Consider the following 13,911-nt stretch of genomic DNA (forward strand, 5'->3'; position numbering starts at 1 on the left):
ATTTGCCTGTTGACCCTTAGCTACATCCAAATTTAGCCTGCCTTGTCAAGCTAGTATAATGTATGCTTTTGTGGTATATAATTTATTGTGCAAAGTTTGGTTTATATTGCATAATTTGGAGTTGGTAGAAAAGCAAAAAAAAGGAGGATGAATTGAGGAAAAGGTTGATGAAAAAAGACGTGAAAAAGAAAAAAAGACATGAAAAATGAAAAAAAGGAATGCGAAAAGAAAAAAAAAAACGAAGAAACCGAAAAAAAATATAGAAAGAAAAAGAAAAAAAAGATGTTGTTTGATGAGACGGTTTCTGCTCCTATGCTTTATCTATATCATTTGAGGAGTATTTTCAGTTCGGTTTGGTGAGTTTTGTGCCAATTGAAGGGCACTCGTGTTTAACTCATAATTGAGTTGGAAATGGATGTTGTCATATGGTTGTGTTTAGGTACTTGCTTGATCACCTATACCTCCACATTCCCATCATTGTTTTGCCTCTTCTTACCCATTGCCTCACTTTACCATATTTTTGTAAGCCTTCGGCTGTGACAGGACCTTGTTTGGTTGGAATGTATGTACGGTAGTTAGAATTGTCTATCATATTAATTGCATGCATGTTTATGTGGGTCGTAGTTTAGGTGAGCGACTATTTTTCTTTCTCTCTTACATATATATGTTCACCCTTTGCTTCATGAGAGAAGAGTGACCCGTGAGAGTCCATTATTAAAGGTCTTGCAAGGTCGACGGTTCAGCTTTATTATAAACATCTTACAACTCGTTTGCATTTGACTGTTTGCTATAAGTGTTAGTTTGCTTGCATTAAATTGGTTTAAGTGGGCATTTGTAGCTAGCTCTGAGTTATCTTGTCCGTTCCTTTAGTTTGCATTTAGTTTACTCGAGGATGAGTAAAGGTTTGGTTTGGGGAGATTTGATACGTGCATTTTATATAGTCTTTTTAGGCCTTTTTATGCACGTATTTCTATGCTTTTATCGTTGTTTTATGCTACGAAATGCCCCGAATATGCTACTTTGGGTTATTTTGTCTTATTTGCAGGAATGAACCCAAAAGTAGTGAAAACGAGCCATTTATCGTCCGTTTTGCATGCATTTGGAGGAAGAGTGAATTTGGAGCGGAATTATAGCTGTCTTGGGATGCGTGAAGCTGTTTCGGGAGCTAAAAGGACAAGTCAAAGTCAAACTAACGAGAATTTGTAGCTGCTGAAGTCAAGATTTACTCGATCGAGTACTTAACTGGTCGATCGAGTGGTTTTAGGTCAAATAAGAGTTCGATCGAGCACTTTCCTTAGTTGATCGAACAGTTCCATATTAGTGTTTAGTCGATCGAGTAGATCTTCTGGTCGATCGAATGGTTTAAGCTCTGGTTTACTCGATCGAGTAGTTTAAAACCACTCGATCGAGTGGATTCGTCTATGGGCTTGGGCTTTCTAGTTTATTTCCGTCAATTAGGTTAAATAAATCCTATTTTCTTATAAATAGGAAGGTAGGACGTCTTTTGTAAACTCTCTCTCCTTTTCATCGAACACACTGTCAGACGTTACCTTTGCTCTATTACTATTTCTGCTACTTTGTTTCTCCTATTTTCCGGATCTATTTCAGTAACATTCCTCTTCCTTTCCTCTTTAATTTAATGTTTATTTCTCTTCCTCTCTTTATTATTTATGTTCTTTATTTAATTATGTCTAGCTAATTCCTTTAATATGTTAGGACTAGGGAAACCGTGGTAGCAATACGTTAGGATCGACATGATTAGATTAGTTTTGCGACAAAAATTGTATTAAGCAATATAATTGTGATTAGGTTGAATGAATGCATGCAGGAGACCGATTTATTTAATTACAATAGGTGATACCTAATCAGGGCGAAAGCTAAGTTAGGGAGACCCTAGGGCGATTAGAGACCGAAAGGGTATAATCGTAGGTTTAAGGACCGAAAGGTGACGACCTCGCTCTTCTTATCAATAATTTAATCGACTCAGTTGACCCGATAGTGCAGCTGCCACAGTGGACCGATTCCTAGCATATTTCTCTCTTTTATCTGATTTACCCTTGTATTTCTTCTTTATTTTCTCTTATTCACTTCCCTCTTGCCTTAGCCTCATTAGTTTAGTCAAAACAAATCAAACCCCCAACTTGTGACATTAGACAGATAGAATAGACAAGTAGATAGTAAACCGCCTCCCTGTGGAGATCGACCCTACTTACCGCTGACTTCTGTTAGTAGTATCTAGGCTACCTTACAATGTGCCTAAGGAACTCTGGTAGTCTAGAGAAAATAAGGCCAGATAGTTGGAGAAATTATGTGAAACTGGTGGCCGCACTTGGAAGAAATAAAGGAACTTCCCAAGAATATGGGGCATTCAAATTAATAAAAGCAATATTTTTTCACTCAAAATTGTTTGCAGTCTGATGACTGCATTCCAATGCTTAAATTTCCAGTTGGAAATATAAAGTTTGGTGACCTCATTGACAAAGAAAACCAAGTGAACTGAGCACTAAATCTCTCATGCTCTCTCATTAGAGGAAAAATTTAAAATGAAGTAAAAATTTGAAAAGGCATAAATAAGTTCAATTTTTGTAGGAAATAAAATAAAAATACTACTAAGTTTAAATTTTACGGTTTTCATATGGCTTTATATGGCTAAAACTGCAAAAGTCACAGTTTTGCTAGAGAGAAGCACAATCTGTATAAAAAAGTTGTAGACAAAATCATTCGCAATTCATAATCTTTGCTAACTGCTTGAGTTGGTTGAGTCTCTATAGGGCCCTCTTCTCTGCCAATGCCTTTGCCTGACAAAGGAAAAAAATTGAAAAAGTAAGACATAATATTAAAATAAACATAAGAAAGATATTATATTCTACCCTGACAAAACTTATTTGTATGGGGTTTTAAAACATTGAATTGAGTAGTATCTCAAAGATGCCCAACTCTAAGGTACCAGTACCTAAAGATTTTTTGAACTCACACTTTATGGGGGGATGTTGATTACCAAAAATTAAACATTTTGCGTATTTCATATGTTAACAATCTCATTGCTCAGTTCGCAGGAGAATCGCCATCGATCAGTTCTCCTACTGTATCATTTAAAGCATGTATAAAAACAATTATTGTTTCGACAGGCCAGAATAGTACTACATACTTGATCTATTACTGTATCATTTAAAGCATGCATAAAAACAGATTATTTATATTACTATGCTGTCTAGTGAACTGCTGAATGTTATCAATATGAACAGCTTAATATTGAAATGAGTTGAACGATGTCATTTATAATATTGCCGTGTATGATGCCTAAGCATTATATATGTGACAACCGATGAGAATTGGTGCGATCTAGAAATTGAGTACATACAGCACGTTCTTGTGTTCGCTGATAGCGTTCCAGTTGGGCTATCCATCGATCATTAGTTTCCCCATCGACTTTTGCATGAAAGAGAAGCACACAAACTAAATCATGAAAGATGTAGACAGCTACATAAAATAATACCACTACCTCAAAAAATTGAACTTAGGTCATCAGCAATACTAGTTGATGAGGACACTTTCCTCAGGCTAGATGTGGAATTAACGGAAGTTCTGGTTGCTTCAGGGGCTAGCTTGTTCCGGAATTGGGTTTCAAATGGGTTCTAAAATCAACAGTTAACTTAGACAATAAAATATGTTAATTTGACAAAGTACAGCCTGAACTAGCACAATCAATACACACCGATGAGGTTGCCCTAGGCTTTCGCGTACTTCTTGCAGGGGAACTCATGCCAAAGAAGGAATCAAGGTCAGGTCCATTCTTCTGCTGACTTACCCGTGCAGCAACAACGACTCTCTCATGTGCTTCTTTCTCCCTCGCCTCAGGGCTTGCCTTTTCCCTTGCTTCTGAAGCAGCTTTTTCAGCTCTTTCCTTCGCATCAGAAGCGGCTCTTTCTCGAGCCTCCGACTGTGCTCTCTGAGCTGCAGCCCTTTCAGCGCATTCTCAAGCTTTAGCTTGTGCTTTCTGGACAGCAACCCTTTTAGCCCTGGTACGAGCTTCAATTGCTGCCCTTTCGCGTGCTTCCTTGGTTGCCCGTTCAGCAGCTTGTCTTGCAAGTTCCCTCTCTCTCTCTACTCTCTTCTTCTCCCTCTCTTTCTCGTCCTGCTCTTTCTGAATACATCTTTGATCATCTTCCTCCCGTTATCTTCTTTCTTCTTCTCCCCTTTTCCGTTGTTGTCGCACACGCATACGTCGTTCTTGACCTTCTCTAAATTCTCTATCTTGAGTATCCTGAGCAGTATTTTCCTTTTTTTCTACTTGCATTGATTCCCTGCTTTTAGATGACTCGGAATTTTCCCTATCCCTTATCCCGTTTGCATATCTAAATTTAGCTTTTGCCTCCTTCATGGCTCAGCAGCAACCGAATTTGAGTTAACATCATCACTCGAGCGAACATGGGAATTTTCATCGACATTGCTTTGATGTCTTCCACTTGCAAATTCCTCCAGTTCATCTAAAGGAGTTGCAAAAGAGCCCATTCCTCCAGCACGAGCCGATTTTGGACTTAGGAAGGATGGATTAGAACTAGGGAAAGATGAATATTCATCTACCCCCTCTGTGCATTTGAAGTAGAAAATGAGCCATAATCGACTCCAGAAAATTGTGTAAGTCTGGAAGGTAAATTGCACACATAAATTTTGTGTGGATAAAAGCTGCGAAACAGACAAGAGGTTACATGTGAAAGACGGAACTAAAAGGACATTAGAAAGTAATAGCTTGTCATTGATTCTAATGGTTCCAGCTTTAGTGGCCGTCAAACTAGCACCTGTAGGTAACCCAATGTTGATAGGAGCAATAGGAATACACGACTCAAACAATTCTTCATTATAACAAATGTGTGCGGATGCACCCGAATCAATTATCCATGTGAAAGGAAGCTTACCACTTAGCCGAGCCATATTAGCAACAATTGGAGTCTCACCGAAAATCGCATTTACTTTAGCATTGGAAGTCGAGGCAGACGAGTTTTCCCATGTCTTGGGAACATGACGAGGGTGCCCAACAGGAAATCCAATCTTTTCCCAACAGCGACTCACCGTATGAGCATCTTTGTTGCAATGCGAACATTTAAAACGAGGACGATTATTAGAATCACTCTTAGCAGCCTGGTTCTTGCCAGACACGGCGCACGCCATTGGAGGTACAACTTCTTCACGGGACTGTATAACAGTCCTGACTTCTTCTTCCTGAACTATACGTGAATAGACAACATGAATATCAGGTAAGGGTGAGATACCGAGTATGTTTGAGCGGACAGTTGCATACACCGAATCTAGCCCCATCAGAAATCCACGTACTTGTTCAGTAGCCCTGCGTTTACAAATAATTCCTTGCACATCGCACCTTGAACAACAAGTACAAGTTGGAAGGACATCATAATCGTTGATATCCTCCCACAACATCTTAATTCTACCAAAATAATTCATGACAGACTCACTGGGTTTTTGCTTACATTCGGAGATATCTGACTGAAGCTGATAAATTTTGATATCGTTTGCAACAGAGAAACGCAAACGAATATCCTCCCAGAGATCAAAAGCTGTGTCACGATAGGAGATGGACGATCGTAAGTCTGCTTCAATGGTATTAAATATCCACGCAATTATCGTGTAATTGATAGCAGTCCAATCATCCAACTCTTTTGGATCAGCCGGTTGTGTTTTAAGAGTTCCGTCGATGAACCCGAGTTTCCTCTTGGCTCCCAACGCAACCCGGAAACCCTTAGACCATTCAGCATAATTTTTGGTCCCGATAAGAACAACATGAGTAATCCGTGCCCCAGTACCATCCTGGTTTGACAAGGCGTAAATCGGATTGACAGTATTATTCCCTTCACCATTGACGGACTTGCCATCAACCATTGTGAAGGATCAACAAATTTGATAAAGAAAAGAAAAAAAAAATTATCAGAGGATGAGAACCTTGCTCACGATACCATATAGCAAAGTAACGTATGAGCCAGAGAAGGATATTTGGAAAATATTGTGTGTGTTTTCATTATGTGCAAAGGCCTATTTATACATCAAGCCTATTCTACAATATAGGAATTAGCTATAACAAAATCCTCTAATCTAGGAAATACAATAGGAATACAATCAGAATAATATAAACACTTATCCTAGCTAATCGCATAATATTATTCCTAATATTATGCTAACAGGTTTTGAAGGAGGAGGGGCAGTTGTAAGTTGCGTAAAGAGGGGAATTTATGATACAGTGAGCCAAACCTCATCGGATGTCCACTAATGTTATCCTCGGGTGTGGGAGAGACATGATCACGGGAATACGATTCCCTATTTTCAAATACAGGAGACGAAGCATTCGGAACTGACCTGCTGGAATCAGATGAAAATGAAGGCATTTCAAAAACACTGTTTGGAGATCCCCCAAATTCCTTCACAGGATTCCTCTCAGAGCCTCTCTCCGGACCTGATTGCCTTCCAGAGACCCTTAATCCCATCCGTGGAGTGCTTTCATCTTTTTCCATGCCTTACGCTTCTACTTATTTAGACGGTACAGGATTGGCAAAACCAAGGGGATATATATCCTCATATACTCCCCCGCTGGACGGATTTTCAAATTTTTTCCTGTGTGAATTAACAACTTCCTCAAAAGGATTATTTGAAACTCCAAAAGAAGAAGAAGACACGTTACGATGCAAACTTGATCCTAAAATGTCAAAAGGGTCCTCCACTACTTTTTCAGCGTTCTTAGCTGCATCTGCAAAACTGTAAAAGCAGAGCATAACCAAAAATAATAAAAATATAACTCACTTACATAACACATAAGAGGCTTACAGGCAGACCAGGTGAAAATAAAAAAAAAAACTTCTCATGTTATTTCATCCAGTTCTTCAAGAGTTCAAGAGCCATAACCATTACACAAACTTATTTTTTAGAAGGAAAATCACAAACAACTACTCCCTCCCATTGTATTTATTCTTCTCACTTCCCCTTTTGATCCAATCTATTTGTTCTTCCTAATTCTTATATTACCATATATAGTAAGCTTTAAGTTACAAAACAACCAAGCTATCTTAATCGGAATTACTTTTTCACATACGGGTTTTACTCTTTCACACATTTTTTCATAAACTTTCCATATCATACCCTTTTATTTTTAGTTAAATTAAAAAATCAATAATTTTAAAATAATGTATATAAATACTATAGTATTTACAAACTTATCGTGCGAAGTACGGGATTCTCCCTAATATATATATAAAAAATTGACTTAAAGTTAGTATACTGTATTAGTATGATTCGCTTCGATTGAATTTGAGGACTTCTTTTATTCATCAGAATACCAAATTCCCATAATCTGTGTGAAAGTTTAGTTAACGATTATAATTCTTATTCACACCGATGCAAGGCAACCATATGTTACATATATACAACTCTCATAAGATTTACCCTACTATCTTATTACCTAAGAAAACATATATATTACTGTGGACGCGGGCCCACGGGGGCGCTTGGGAGGAAGAGAACAAGCGTTTACATTTGTGGAGTCGCCACCAATTTATTGTGGAAAATAGGAAACCGTTCGAATACTCGTGCCATGTCAAGACACAAAGTAGTGACATAGACACCAAGAACTCGTTACCCTTAGCATTGTATGTCTAGAATGACTCTCGTGGATGCCAATGAACACGGATGTTCACAGAGATCTGGAGTAAGGGGTGAGGGTACGTATTAGGAAGCTCTTTTGATCGAACACCTAATCCCGCCCGCCTCGATAGCGGCCTCTACTAATGATTAGGGAAGTTATTTATACTTGATATATCGTCGATTATATGCATGCAATGCAACATCCAAATTTTGATCCTAACATATGAGAATTTGACTAAGTCGGTGAGCAATTAATTAGCAAATAATTAATGTCAAAGTAGGAATTTAAGTTCAATTACATGCGAAGATATACAACTGGTACAATAAAAGAAATACAATAAATAAAATTACAATAATTACATCGGATTTATTGATTTATGTCGAAAATACCTTTAAAACGGATAATTTGAGAAAGAAAGAATAAACGAATTAACGAACATGAATTAGGCGATAATACGATTAATAGTTAATTATATACGTAAACTAATTAAACTAGGTCAAGGCAGAACGGAAGTTCAGAGACAGAAGTCAACCTAGAACAGGCGCTGGAAGAGGCGCAGCAGTTGCTCCGTCTGTTCCAAGGGTGAGTTCTGGCTGTGAAGCCGGAACTGCAAATCGTTAACATTAATTGGTGATTTTAAGGATTGATTATGATATTTAACTCGAATGAAAGTGATTTAATACATTAATTACATATAAATGAGTCATAAAAGCGATAAAACATGGATGAAACGAATGCAAATGAATTAATTACATGAATGAAAGATTAATTAGTGACACGGGTGAACTAAATAGGCTAAACATAACGAATTAACGAAGAACTAATGACGAACATGACAATAGAGAAATGGAAATATATCAAAGATCGAATTCCAGAAACTCAATATGAAAGAATTGAATCTCTACAACCCGGATTGATTTTAATGACGAAAACCCGCAAATATTAATTATAAGGGATTGAAGTCGGGATTTAATGATGAATTAAATGCGAATGGATGATAAACAATATACATGTGAAATTATTATGCTATTATGTCAAGGAATCGAAGAACAAACGAAAACAAATAAAAACAACGAATTGACAGAGGACGAAGGAAGAAGAAAGGAAGCATGAAATGCGGCAGCCTCACGAAGAGGCGCAGCAGTTGCTGCGTCCCTTCGAAGAGGCGCAGCAGTTGCTGCGTCCTTTCTCAACGTCTGTCTTCTGCTAATCCGTAAAAAGGGTTTTAAACATGGCTTTACAAATCGGTTTTAAGAAGTATTTTCGACATAAATCTTACATTAATGATACAAAAAGTAAATAACAATAAACAAAGAAGGATTTACACCCTCAGACTTACATGTTTGACGAAACGAGATGAATTAAGTTTACGATTAGTGATGCTCGACTCGAATGTAACGAAAGTGCCCTCGTAAGAGGAAAACGATTAAAGTTAATTAAGTTGATTATGGTGGAGTTGGTCAAATTGGTCGGTCATGCAAACGAGGCTGGTACTCAGAAAGATCCGAGCTTACGTGGTCGAAAGTTCAAGCACGTAGACGCCAAAAAGTAAGAACGTGGTCTAGAATGCAAAGGCAGAAGAGAAGGGCGGACACTCGCGTGAGAAATATGAGGAGTGAAGGCTCCTATTTATACTAATCACGTGAAGGAATAGGGGTTTTCGGAGAAACTTTGGAAGTGAATCTCGAAAAGATATGAAAAGATACGAAAAATACACAGAAAAGGATCTGGGAAGAGGCGCAGTAAGCACTGCGTCTCTTGGAAGAGGCGCAGCACCTGCTGCGTCTGTTCCCAAGTGGTTTCCTCCTGCGGAAGAAAGATTTCCGTGTTTAATTTAAGGAATAACGGAATAATCTTATTTTCCTTAATATTTTGTATGAATATTACGGGAAATTCTTTACCAAATATTAAAAGATTATAAAAGATTTATAAAATATGGAATAGAAATATCCGGAACATTCCAGAACATTCTGACTCGGGATTTAGCGGTTATCAGAAAATGAAGACGGTTTTAGGCCCGGACTCCAAATGTACTCTAATTACTGTCAAAATGACCGTATCGGCGCGTAGATGACAACTAAGAGGTAGACATCAGTGTTTGAGTAATGACTTGACGATAAACTTACGAACTGTCACAAATCGTTCCGCGTACCAAACATGTGGCCCAATCATCACCGGGTGGTTTGCGAGAGGTGCAGAAATGAGGTATCTACAGAGCCCCCACTTTGACTGAGGCTTGGAAAAGGCGAAATTCAAAGTATAGCCATCAGGTCAATCGAAGATTACAACCTGACAACTATGGCGACGCGAGGCGGTTCAAGGGGTCTGAACAAAGGACCTGTCGTCGGGAACATTTTAGAGTCTGTCGACTATCGGGGAGGGTCGTTTAAAGTCCATTAGACTACGTAAGGAGGCTCGCCAGCCATAAGAAGAAACCATACCTGAAACTTCTTTCTCGAGATGCTTCCGAAGGTGCATATGAGCTAAGGTTAAGCGTAGGAGCAAAGGGTAAGCGTAAGAGCTAAGGGTAAGACCTAAAAGATAAGTAAGGATTGTGCTAGGGTGTGGGACCCTAAAGGAAAGCATTAATGGGAAGGAGGCCTGAATATAAGTTCAACTAAGGGGTAACTAAGGCTCGAGTGTAAGAACTCTGCCGGTCTGGGAACCTCTGGAGAACGACACCTTTATCGCACTCCGCGGGGAAACAAGAAATATCGTGAGTAGCAGGACACAGGCGAGAACTGCTGGGAGAAATCTGCTTGGGTCGTCTTCAAACAAACTTCGGAAGAACTTGAGAGGGACGATTGTATGTCGTGAACTCTCGTTGGGGAAATCTTATCAGGAATTTATCTTCATGTCTCGAGAGGGATTGTCTATCCGCTTACTCTCGCTGGAGGAATATAATGAAGGCGTGTCGAAACACCTGTCGGGGAATACCTGCTCGTTGTGACAAGCAAAGTCTTGGAAGCAGTAAATAATGTATGATAGTCTGCAGTTGGCTTAGAAATGCGGATCTGAACGAAGAATAATCGTCAAACGGACCAAAAAATATAAAACGGCATCGGGGAAGAGGCGCACCAAAGACGGGCCCACAAATAACGAACTCATAACGAATTTTTGAAAATTCGTATGAAGGAAAGCTAAGGAAGAGGCGCAACAAGAGCTGCGTCTCTTACAAGAGGCGCAGCGCCTGCTGCGTCTATTCCTGGAGGTGTCTTTCCTGCGTAAAAACGCGATGAAACAGGGAGTTCATTTCATTATTTGGAAACAAAAATCATCAATTTCTCTCTTAAATCTCGACCATTTCCGCCAAAATTTGATCCAAAAGCTTGCATTGGCCATGACTAATCGAGGTATGTATATCATTCTTGCATTAATCTTCTATAAAGGACGAATTGGATCGACAAAATTTAGGGTTTTCAACCCTAAAATGTCGAAAATTTGGGGCTTTTTCCCCAAATGATCTTGCCTTGTAAAATTGACCTTGTAAATGGCTAATTGATAGTATAAGGATCATAACCATGTATTTATTTTGAATTTTCGTTGAGTTTTGGGCATTTGAGTGAAATTGAGACGGTTTCACAGCTAGACCGTAAATCGCTTCGAAAATGGCCTTAGGATTGCCCATTTGCGATGAAACTTGATATTTGGAATCCTTGGATGATGGGTAAACTTCCTACCATCTCGGAATTTTGGTTTGTGACGGCTTTTTCAGGACACCTTTCTAGGGCATAATCGCCGTTATAACGAAATGCTGCCGAAATTTCGACTCGAACCCATGACTAGGCTTCAACTTAGGCTTGACTTAACCCAAATTACTACATGAGTGATCGGGTTTGTGGGAATTCGGCCAAATATGGCGAGAAAAGAGTGACTTCGGGGCTTCTAAAACTCGAAAAAATCCCCTAATCAAGGCTTGTCGTCACTTGACGCGGCCTAAAATTACTTTAATTTTGCAGGTGACGAGGCTTCTACGTCCGGGAGAGCTCCCATGGAGATAGACACTGCTGTTGACCCTTCTCGTGCTCTCGAGGAGGCTTTGGTGGAGGCTTTCACCGCTGCGGTGATGGCTGCTGAGGACGAGGTCCAGGAGGAGGAGGCTGTTGAGGAGGAAGAGGCCCCGAGACGGGCCAACGTTGGGCGACGCGGTCGTCAGATGAGGGGAGCACCTGTGTGGGCTGAGACCTGGGATAGCAGACAATTTCTTTGGGCTGCGGAGGGTCACCTGTCCTATAGGACGGTGAAGAGCTTGGTAATCTTGAATTCATTACTCGTCACTCATCTTTTTTCATTTCATTTGCTCATCTCTTTTCCAATTTCATTCAAACTAAAGATAGCTTTTGTTTCAAATCATAATAGGAGGTCGGGAACATCAGATCGTTCTCTGGCTACATAATGGCGATGGAGTGCTATGAGAGGCTATCGGCGGAGGAGCGAGCCATGATCGAGCGGGGAGCATTTGGTGCCTTGGTGCAGGCTTGGAGGGATATCGCGAAGAGGAAGCTGCGGGCTAATCTTAGCCTGGTCCGCGCTTTCTTAGACCGATTCTGGGATACGACTTCCACTTTTCACATGCCTTTTGGTGAGGTGGGAGTTACGTTAGAGGACTACGACATGATCTCTGGTCTGCCGTGTGGGACCGAGGTGGTGGAGTGGCCGGAGACTGCCATGAGGGTGGACTCGGCCGAGGCTAGGAGGTTGATCGGCTGGAACTTGGCGCCGAAGGCTGTTACACTGCCTGGTTTGGTGCCTAGTTCTTACGTCCGAGACTACTTTGCGGGGAAGACCCCGGCGCGGGTGGTGATTGACGGGAGAGAGACGGCTCCTCCTCCCTGTACAGCTGAGCAGAGGGCTCGCGTGTGGCTTTGGTGGTTCTTGTCTTCGATCTACCTCGGAGACAAGGGAGAGAGGCTGTCGACGAAGCTCTTTCCCTTTCTTTCTGACCTGAGCTCCCTAGGACGTTGGGACTGGATTACTGCTGGTTTTGCGGTCCTCATCCGCTTCATGAGGGCCATGGTTCAACCGGAGTTGATGGAGAAGAGGACTTCTCCTGGTGCTGTCGGCCCTGGACTACTGTTGGAGGTATGAACCTTCATCTAGACTAAAATCACTTCCTTTCCTTATCGAATTACGAAAGATCATTATTGACTATCTTGCTTCACATGCGTGGGTGTACTCCTACTTTCCGAGCTTCTCGCCCAAGAGGACGGAGCCGCTGGAGAAGGCATATCCTGTCGTGAGGGATTCGGTGATGTGTCGCACGAGGAGCAAGCGTTCTTCTCACGGTGTCTACCAGCGGGACATGAACGCTCTTCAGCTGGACAACGTGAGCATCTCACTTATATTTGTTTTGCTTCTTTATTACTTATTAACTGATCATAAGAATGATCTCTTGTTTGTCTTTTCCCAGTGGGTGCCCAGGCCTTGGGCGGAGTACGCTGGCGCGCCTCCTTTTGTGGCTGAGGTCCTTCGACCTAGGAGCTCGAGCCGGCTGCTGCTGAGGACGTCGATGGGTCCTGTGTGATACTTGGGCGAGCGCTTGGCTCGTCAGTGTTCTCGGGATGTCTTGACGGTTCCCATCGATCCTCCTAGGACGATGTTTAGGGAGCCTTCTGAGGCTGAGAGGGAGGCTGACTTGGCTGGCGTTTGTGGCGACGCCCTCCTTCTTCCTGGTGAGGAGTACTTGGCGTTCCTCTACGGGAGGTTGGCGTACTGGCCGGTTGTGGTAAGTGCTTTATCCTTCTTTATTTTCGATTTTTTTTTTGAGAATATGATGAAATATCATCGATTAATGAGAATCATTTGACTTTGCAGGAGGTTGAGGCGGCGGGCATCGAGCCCCCAAAGTACCCCGAGACCCTCGAGTACACTGACGCGACCGGGAGGACGACGATCTCCGAGCTGCGTGACTTTGACGTGGCTGTGACGGATGCTGGCCTGGACGATTGGCAGCATCTGATTCGGAGGGTGAGCCTCTAATTGGCATGATTTTTTTTTTTGTGTAAGAACACGTTTGATTGAACTTATCCAATTATTGAGAACTTCTTTTTGAAAATGCAGGTTGCGCCGTCTCGGTTTGTGGCGTTATGGAGGGTAGCCAACCGGTTGCGAGCTACTGCCGTCGAGGCACTTGTCGGCGGTCGAGGTCGTCAGGTATGAACCTTTCGTCTATTTCATTTTCTAATTTTTTGCGCTGAGCAGTATCAGCGACAACCCGGCCAGGCACAAAATCCGTCATCCCAGTCTGAGTCAAAGGAGAAGACCCT

This window comes from Silene latifolia, chromosome 5 (assembly GCF_048544455.1).
Source record: "Silene latifolia isolate original U9 population chromosome 5, ASM4854445v1, whole genome shotgun sequence".
NCBI classification, from domain to species: Eukaryota; Viridiplantae; Streptophyta; class Magnoliopsida; order Caryophyllales; family Caryophyllaceae; genus Silene; species Silene latifolia.